Source organism: Lygodium microphyllum, chromosome 16, assembly GCF_053477565.2.
Source record: "Lygodium microphyllum isolate KBCC chromosome 16, Lygodium_microphyllum_v1.1.10, whole genome shotgun sequence".
In the NCBI taxonomy this organism is placed as follows: Eukaryota; Viridiplantae; Streptophyta; class Polypodiopsida; order Schizaeales; family Lygodiaceae; genus Lygodium; species Lygodium microphyllum.
In genome coordinates this window covers 24,328,294-24,336,838 of record NC_141150.1, presented here as the reverse complement: position 1 = coordinate 24,336,838, position 8,545 = coordinate 24,328,294, and the positions used below count along the sequence as shown (strand labels likewise).

Here is an 8,545-nt window from a genome sequence, read left to right as displayed (position 1 = left end):
TGCACTTGGATCATGGAGCTACCGGAGTGCGCAGGAGAGGAGGTAACTCGATCGACATGGAGGTAAGATCACTACACTCGTAGATATGGATGGCGTTTCGGCTCTTTGAGAGGTAGCCATTAGTGCTCGGCTTGGAATGCTTGAAACAATAAGCAGTCCGAGGGTCTTGGCGGCTGAGCGAAAGCTCCCACATTTTGGCTCCATTGCTGAGACCAACAGATTCAAGCCTTGAGTGCTTGCATGCTTCAAATCGAGTATTGGACTAGGGTTTTCCTCGAACCGGTGCTTGAGGTAGATAGGTAGGAAGCGAGGGAGTTGAAGAGGTATTCAATCTCCTTAGCAAGTAGGTTTTTGGTTGTTTTGGATTTGGAAAAGCATGTTGGAGTAGTGAAGGTGATTGCTTTGTGATTTGTATGCATCTAGGGTAGGAAAAAAAAAAGAAAAAGAAGCAAACAGTAGGGTTTTCTATTGCTATATAACATGCTAAAACAGGGAAATAGGGGCATAGATCCTCAGAGTGCCATTTGATTCGAGCACCACAGTGATTCCAGGCATGTCTGGCATTTCCTTGTAGTGTTTGCACCTATCTGGAAGGCACTGGATGATTCGGTGGAGTAGACGTTGGCCGCGAAGTCAAAAACATTTCATCCAAGTCCCAGAATAGGATTTCCCTATCTCTGGAGTCGGACCGTCCGACTCCGAAAATCGGACCACCTTTTCGATCAGACCACCTAGAATCGGACCAGTCCCAAAATCGGATCATTCGACTACTAGAATCGGACCACCCTGTCCGATCCAATTCCTAGAATATCGGACCATTGCAAGAATCGGACGTGACCAAAATCGGACCTCTGGGCCGATCGGACCAACCCAAAATTGGATGTTGTCGTATTGCTGCGCATTCGAGGTGTGAAAACCACCCAAAAGTTGTGTGTGGGATTTGATACTTTGTACATATTTAGTTGTTGTGTTTATACTTTTGTTCTACGTGGAAGAGGGTTTGGAGCAAGAGGAATTAATCAATAATGTTTTGGTCGACATGTATGCAAAATCTGGTATGCTTGGAAAAGCCCAAGAAGTATTTGACAATATGTCAGATCAAGATGTCGTATCCTGGACGACACTTATGACAGGATATGTTGAACATGGCTGTGGTAGAGAAGCATTGGAATTCCTTGATGAGATGACACTCAAAAGCATCGGTCAGGATGCTATTACTTATGTGTGTGGCTTGAAAGCTTGTGGCTATGGGAAGACATATCAGCATGGAAATTCAAATAGAGAGTCTAGTTCTTATATTTCCACAAAATCTGGAAGACTCTTTTGGTAGTCAACTGATTGTTGTGATGCATACTGCAATGTTGAAATCATTAAAATAGTCAAAGAGTATATTCTTGGAGGATTGCAAAACGTTGCATTGGTCACATAAAGAGAATATGGAAATTCCAAACATATGGTGGCCAAAGCTAGCATCCACTAGTGGAGGCACAGATACTTATGAGGAAACATTGTATTCTACTTATTACAACCAGTTTCAGCTTCAACTGAATGATGTGCAGGTAATATTGGCTCCCCATGCTTATGATTGGGTGCAATTCAAGAAGGATATGGATGATGGCCACAACTTGTATCTTGCAAAGCATTTTGATATTGATGGTGTGCTTGTAATTTGTCACAAATTTGACTGCAATCGAAAGCAGAATTAGCTGTGGCAGCATAGGAGCAGCTGAAAAAGGCAAAATAATACATGCTGAAATTGTAAGAGGGGGGCCGCTTTATTAGTCCGAAGGAGGGGAGAAAAAGCAAGGGAAAAAACAGCGCTGATAGGGAGGGATGCTTGGACTTGGAACGGAATGATTGGAATGAGGTTGTTGGAGAGGAATGCTACCAGATAGTGGTTCTGTACTTCCTATCATAAAAAGCTTGCATTGGTATGAGAGCATTGGATGAGGCAAGACGGAATCATGCTTATGTTGTGGAAAAAGATCTGGAGGCAGATACGGCTGTAAGCGGCTGTAAGAAGGGCGCTTCTGTCAATCATTCATCAGGCAGATGCGAAATACAGGAACTGAAGTTACAAGTAACGAGGAGTTTATGATTGACCTGAACAATTACGACTCAATAGATGAGCTTATAGAGCTTGGACCATAGAAGCTAAAACAGATTGAGATTTATGAAGACAAAGACAGAGCTAGAGCAGATGAGATTGCTGCTTTTGGTGGACACAGTGCAATGGACAAAATGTGTACAGTGCTTTCTATGACCGCCTGAAAGAGATTCGTGAATACCATAGACGCCACCCAAATGCAAAGGTCATCAATGTAGGGATGAGCAGAAAGGAACGCTCATGACGGAGTCATACATGGTCGATGTACCATAAGTCTTCATGGAGGAAGAGACCAGAGGGTTGCTTTTATGTTTGTGCCTCGGAAAGCCTGCAGACATATATCTTATCGAGGAGTCGAGTGCTTACCTTGATTCAGAGTAGCGTATTGTGGCAGCAAAAGTGATCAAACGCTTTATCTTGCATGCTAAAAAGACTGCATTTGCTGTTGAGCATGACTTCATTATGGCAACATACCTGGCTGACAGGGTCATTATGTATGAGGAAAAACCATCAGTTGACTATGTTGCGAATACACCACAGTCTCTCTTGACTGGCATGAACCTGTTTCTATCGCATCTGGATATTACTTTCAGACGTGATCCCACAAACTATCGGCCTCATATCAACAAGCTGGATTCTACAAAAGATAGGGAGCAGAAATCTGCAGGCTCCTATTATTACTTGGATGACTAAGAGTTTTTTTTGAAAGCTAAACATGAGAAAGATGATTCAACTGTGTTATGGCATCATCTTGAAGCTTGTTAGTCAAACTGCCATTTTCCATGAGCTGATGTAGTAACTTTTGACTGGAATCTTCCGGGTATTGGAGTTGTTACCAGATATAACAGTTGTGAAAAATTGCTGCCAATTTGGGTACTGTGCTACAGGCTGTGCAGTATGCCATATAGTGCATGTCACGAGGAGTATATAATACTCTAGATGAAAGCAGTCTACGAGCTGTGTTTCTCCTTCAATGCGGTGTTACTGCATCAGCGTCAATTTTGCTCTTAGCTATATTCTCACACATGGATCTGCCTTTGAGAGCGAAATTTAGGTGACGGGAAGTGCTTAAAAATAGCAAAAAATTATGAATATCAAGGGAAAAATATTCACCGTCAAAGGCGGCGGCTCGATCTAGGACGATTTTAAGCGTCAAAGTGCTTTAAAGGCGCCCGAGCGATACTTGTTGATTTTTCATAATTTTTCAGACAGTCATGCAGGTTGGCAAGAGTTACTGGCCAATGCGGGATGCTAAGCCAGACGCCCAGGATTTTTCAGAGCTCGATTCCGAGTCCGGACGGGGAAATGGCCAAGAAACCGGTCAAGATACGAAAAGGTGGACTTGTTTTGGCCAAAGTGGGCATGACCTTTGGGAGCCCAAGAAATTTAAATGTCACATGAAAAGTTTGATGGAAGAGATGAAGAAAAAATGTGGGGGAGGGAGATGCCAGAATGCGCCGATTTTTTCGCCCTCTATGTTGATCTTGAGGGATGGAGGTTGCATACAACCCCTACAGATAGATGATGATACCCCTTCATTCCCCTCTGAATCCTGACTCTATCCCCGCCCTTCGCTCGCGCAATGATGCCCTCTTTGAAGATCTCTGATTTCAGTCTTTCTCTCTCCTCCCTCTCTCTCTTCTAAAGGCAAGTTCATGTGGGAAGAAGAAGGAAGAAGAAAGAATGATGGAGGCTTGTCCGGCATGGATCGGATTGCTTCACGGGCAGGAAATGGTGATTGGTGATTGTGCTGGACATAAAGTGCTGCTGATTTCCAAATTTGCAGCCATGGACATGAAACCCGAAACACGCAAATAAGCCGTAATTTAAAATTTTCAAAGAAAATTTGAGATTCTATAGCTTTTGATTGATGAAATGTTGTTCATGTGGGATAAAAATTATGTATGTTGATGTTTTCCATGAGTTCTTGCTAGTTATAATCAAAGAATCAGAAAAATATGCATCTTGTGGTTCAAAATAATACATTAAAACACGTAAAATATGAAAAATCAAGGGAAAATGATGGTTTTTTGGCATAAAAATGGGAAAGTAAATAGGAACACCAACTAAACTTTCATTTTGCTACAAGAAGGAACTAAGGGCCACAACCCATAACCTATTTTGAATTTTCAGTAATTAAACAATGCAGGAAAATAAGGGAAAATACAAGAAAAGGGTGGAAAAACCCTAAAAAATGGGGAAAAAACACATTTTGGGTTCCGAAAAATAAGGATAAATAAGAACAATGTTTGTGAATGTTTGTGGGGACTGAAGCATGAGGATTTTCCTCAGTTCAACCCCACCTTCTTGTTCTAGTGTGTCTTTTTCCGCTTTCTATACACAAAATGATGTCAAAATACCCTATAAACCTATCCAACGATGCAATACTTAAACGGGGAAGAGTAGAGAAGTTGAAATATGTCTGAATGCCGTGTGAGATGATGGGAAAGTTGCTGATTTCTATGCATAGCATTTAGGACGGATGATAATTAAAATTAAGAGCTTAGTAGCACGAGGATCACCTCGGTGCTAGGCCTATGCAACCAAGCACGAGCGGTAGTTGGAAACCATTAAAAGAATGTTTTTGCACTTGTGCACGATACTGTTTTACTAAATGTTTGAGCACCAGGCATCCACCAAATGCATAGAGCATGAAAAGAATTTAAAAAGTATCAGTGACCAGCTCCTGGACATGCATTGCAATTGGTTTATTAGAACATGACCTACGTTGAGAGGCAGTGAGGTACCCATGCTGTAGGCTAGTCGTGGGGTCTAGGGGAAAGTAAGTGAGGGAAAAATGGTACATTCCTGGACACGCTTATTTGGTACCTTAAGCGACTTTTGTGCGAAATGTTTATTTGTTGAGCGACGCACTGAGGGGCCAATCCCCAAGGTGTAGGAGAGTCACAGAGGGTTGACGGCATTTAGCCGTAGGAGGAACCCCATGTGTATGTGATTCGAGCCTTTTGGCTATGTAAAAGGGACTCCCTCTGAGGAGTAATATTGGGTTAGGATCAGTTGGACTACAACGTATTACAAACGCAATGTTTAGGAAGGCAGAGATTTTGATAGACGCTCCTGGCCGCGAGGCCGAGGGGTTGTCTTGTGCGTAGTGACGAGGCCCGGCTAGTGCATGAGCCAATGCCTGCCCGTTTTTAGGTCCATCAGTGGTGCGTCTGCCGGGAGCCGCTTAAAAGTGGCGGTTCTCGAATCGTGGTTGTTTAGGGACCAACTAGCAGTTTATGCCAAAGGATACTGAGATTGATCCGTTATTTATTGATAAGCATCGTCTAGCAGAAATCCAAAAGCAAGAAAGAGACGAAAGAGTTAGGCGACGTGCTGATATTTTTAGGAGATATTCCCCTAAGCGTAGCAGTGCTGAACCCTTACGAGGGAGTGGATCTAGTGGTCTCAGTACCACAAGTAGTAAGTTAGGAGAAGGTGGAAGCTCTAGTGCTCCCCTTCCTTCTATAAGCCAGTCCACGTCAAGTATGGGAGGTGTAACCCCACCGTCCCCTATTCCTAGTGCAAATCCAATCCTTATCATGGCGCAGCCTATTGCAATTCCAGCAGGAACGACGGATTTGCCGGCTCTAGGTTACCCGCTACCCATTTTTAATGGGCTAGTTGAGGAAGATGCGAAACTCCACATTAGGGAGTTTCAAAAGCTGATGTTTAATTGCCGCATCCAAGAAGAAGGACATTTAATGATGTTCTTCAATATGACTCTCAAAGGGAGAGCCGCTATATGGTATCATGGTTTAGAAGCCGGAACCATATTGAACATTGATGCATTTTATGGAGCTTTTCGAAGGGAGTTTGCCCCTGAAAGGGGTGGGCAATATTGGTTGCGTGTACTCAACGTGACCCGCCAAGAACCACACGAGGATATTCGTGCTTATGCGAAGAAGATAAAAGAGGTTTTTCGTAAGTTGGACACCTCTATTCCTATCCCCGCAGCTGCCCAATTGCAATATTTCCTTCATGGTTTGGACTTTAATATCCAATTGCAGTTGAGTAGTGTTCCCTTGGGGGATATAGATACTGCCATTACACGAGCACAAGAGGTGGAATCCCGACTACAAGCAGCCTATGCTTCTCGAGGCAATTCGAGTATGGGTTTAGTATTGGGAAACAATATGGCAATGGCCAATGGCAGTAGTGGTCAAGGGATAGCGATGGCTAACCCTAATGGGAGAGGAAACATGATGCAGAATGTCCCTTTATTACCAGCTCCCCCTAGCATGTCGATGCCTACGAGCAATCAAATGGCTCCAAGTGGTGGAGGCTAGGCGGTCAATTCTAACAACACGCCTGTGACTCAACAACCAGTGCCTAATCAAATTGTTAGGCCGATGGAATGACATGGTAATGACCAAGGCTATGAGTCGAGTTCTTCCAATGTTCTTGGCGAGGTTAAGGACATGATGAAGCATTATACCGACATGATTACGGAGCAGTATCGATAAATAGCCGTTGATGTCAACTTTCTTAAAAAACAACAAAATTTGATAGGAAGTAGATACCCAGAGGAGGGTGCACCGTCGAGGTTTAGTTGCAAATGGTGTGGTGGGCAGCACTATCCAAGAAATTGCCCAAATGTTAAGTGCGACATTTGTGGAAAATCCGGCCATTTAGCAGCTACTTGCTGGAGTAAGATCAGTTTCCTCCAGCGAGGAAGTCGGCAACCAGGGCCTATTAATCATCGTGCCCAAGGAAATGATTCCCAGCGAGAGGACGGCGGGCCTAAACAAATACTTCAACGACCAAATACTACAGTGGAGGAGCTACCAAGTGGTAGTGGGGTTAGTTTGATTGAGGTTGTGCGCGTTAACGATGCTGAAACCTCTAATCTGCGAGCTGTCCTTACCAGAGGTCAAAAGGGTAGAGAAGCCGACAAGGATAAGCCTGTCGATGGAAACCCTAAACAAGGCGACAAAGGAACACAAGTTTTGGATCCTTCCATGGAAGGGGGACCTTTGAAGCCCGTGGAGAGTAAAGCCGATGTTAAGAAGGATAAAGAACCAAAGAAGAAGGTGAAAGTTAAAAAAGAGGCAATAAAGCCGGTTCAGCGACCTAAAGAGCAGATGATTTGGTGTGAAAAGCGAGCTCTATCAAACTATCATGAATTCGATTTGGCGAGCTCTCTTTGCGAAGTCAAGCCGGATGTGAATCTTTTACAGCTTATTAAGCTTTCCCCAGGAGTATGCGAGGAATTTAGAAAGATCCTACGTACCGGGTATATTGTAGAACCTTTGGGTATTGCGCGAGTTGGTGATGACTGGTTCGAGCATGCTGAGAAGCATTGCCCAAGGGTTGCAGTCTATGTCGATGGGATATTAGTAGATTATGCCATTGTCGACACGGGATCATCTGTTAACATTATGAGTTCTGAACTGATGGAAAGGTTGGGTCTTGCGATCCAGAAAGATACCTCCACAATTCTCAGAATGGCAGATGATAGTTTGAGACAGCCGGAAGGCTGCATTACTAAAGTCCATGTCACTGTTGCAAATGTAGAATGCCTGTTGGACTTTAGGGTGATTCGTTTTGCAGGCCGTCCAAGTTACCAAGTATTACTCGGACGACCTTGGATCTTGCAAGCGGACTGCCAAGTAGATATACCTGCCGGTTGACTGATATTCGACAGAGGTGCCCAACGTGTGGTGGTTGATGCTTATCCTGAGTCCCCGCAAAGTGAGAGAGCTCCTCTATCTTCCACAGAATTGGAGACATTAGAAGATTTATTTGCTAGTGAGACATCATCGAGTGATGAGTCTAAAGAGGGATCCACCATGGAAGACATCTATCAGATCACTTTGAATGAGCCGATAGAGGGCCAAGATCGTATAAGAGATGCAGATGTTATCAAGCTAGACCTTGGTACGCCTGATGATTCGCGGCCAATCAAATTAGGTTCTATGCTCAGTTCAGCAGAAAGGGAGGACTATGTGGCCTTGATCCAGGAATTCCGTGATATCTTTGCCTGGAGTTATGATGAGTTGAGAGGCATCCCTCCTAGTCTTGCTGTTCATACAATTCCGTTGAAGGAAGGTAGTCCTCCTGTACGGAAGAAAGTAAGGTGTATGCCTTTCGAACTGAGGGACGGGCTGTTTGAAGAGTTACAGAAGCTTCAGAAAGCGGGTTTGATTTTTCCTGTGCAACACACGGAATGGTGTTCGCCGGTTGTGATAAGAAAGAAGAAGAATAATCAAATCCAATTATGTGTAGACTTTAGGGAGCTGAATAAGCAGACAGTTAAGGACTACTACCCATTGCCATTTATTGACCAGATCTTGGATCAATTAGCGGGTAGGGAGATATATTCGTTTATGGATTGCTTTGCAGGATACAACCAAATGGCAATTGCAGAAGAGGATAAGTTGAAAACAACTTTTATCACTGTATTTGGTACTTTTGCATACCATGTGATGGCCT

General features: G+C 43.7%; 1 pseudogene; it reads left to right on the top strand.

Annotated features, from left to right (window-relative positions):
- The first annotated feature begins 1,933 nt into the window (after positions 1-1,933).
- On the top strand, positions 1,934-2,800 carry LOC148022633 (ABC transporter E family member 2 pseudogene; annotated as a pseudogene).
- The last annotated feature ends 5,745 nt before the right edge of the window (positions 2,801-8,545 follow it).